Raw genomic sequence first — 1,052 nt, 5'->3', positions numbered from 1 at the left:
GAGACAGAGAGAGAGAGAGAGAGAGAGAGAGAGAGAGAGAGAGAGAGCGCGATACAGCGAGGCAAATATAGCGAGAGACGTGACGGGTGTACGGCCGCTGGTTATTCGGTAGTAACAATAGCGAGTCGTGCCAGCCGGAGCAGCATACAGGCCGTTTGTACGAATGAAATTATTCGCTTCTAGGAATATATAACCGTGAGGCGAAGAAGGCCTCGGAAAGGAGAGGGGAGAGGGGAGGGGGGAGGGCCCTCCTCCTCGCGAGGCCACGGTTATACGGGTGTTGATTGCACGGCGGCAGCTGTGTTTTATGCGGCGAAGTAGTCGCGACATAACCTCTCTCTCTCTCGCTCGCTCCCGCCTTTTCTTATATTATATATTATATCGGCGTGTTAAACGCCTGCACCTTCCTGTTCCGACAAACTGTGAATATTATATTCGACGTGGCGCCGTTTATGCGCCAGACGAAGGAGGTGGAAATGTTTTTACGGAATCGCGAGGAAGCGTGCTCGTACGACGACATCTGTTTTTGCACGCAGTGGAGAACGATCAAGGTATTGGATTTTCTTTCCTCCTCTTCGACGGACGAATTGTTAATTTTATAATTCAGTAATTTGAAAGAGAAAACTGAATTCGAACAAATCAGAGTGTGATCCTTCGATAAATTCGATTTAAGGTTAGGCTTAGACATTCTAGTGCTATTCGTTTCTCGATCCAGCTAATTTTATTTCGATTGAGAATAAATTTTTTTCAACTCGGATAGATATGGGTTAATAAGAATTTCGAAAGTATTTTCATCTAAATCATCGTACAAATATAATGGGAAGGGGGAGGGGGGATTTATGAATACAAAAAGCGAAATAATGTAAGGATGAAATCACGTTCAAAAGTCAATCCCCCACTATTCTTTCACCATCGAACAAAAGTTCTAAGCGTTAAGTGATTGCAACAAAGAGTCTACAAATCAGTCGCAAAACCAGCCTAGACCTTGTTCCACCTAGGCACGAAAACTTTGAACCTAGCGTTTCAAACAAAGGAAAAAAGAAGAAGAAGAA

The sequence above is a fragment of the Apis laboriosa genome, unplaced genomic scaffold (genome assembly GCF_014066325.1).
Source record: "Apis laboriosa isolate Shangri-la unplaced genomic scaffold, ASM1406632v1 scaffold14_cov150, whole genome shotgun sequence".
Lineage (NCBI taxonomy): Eukaryota > Metazoa > Arthropoda > Insecta > Hymenoptera > Apidae > Apis > Apis laboriosa.
Note: the sequence above shows the minus strand (reverse complement) of the source record.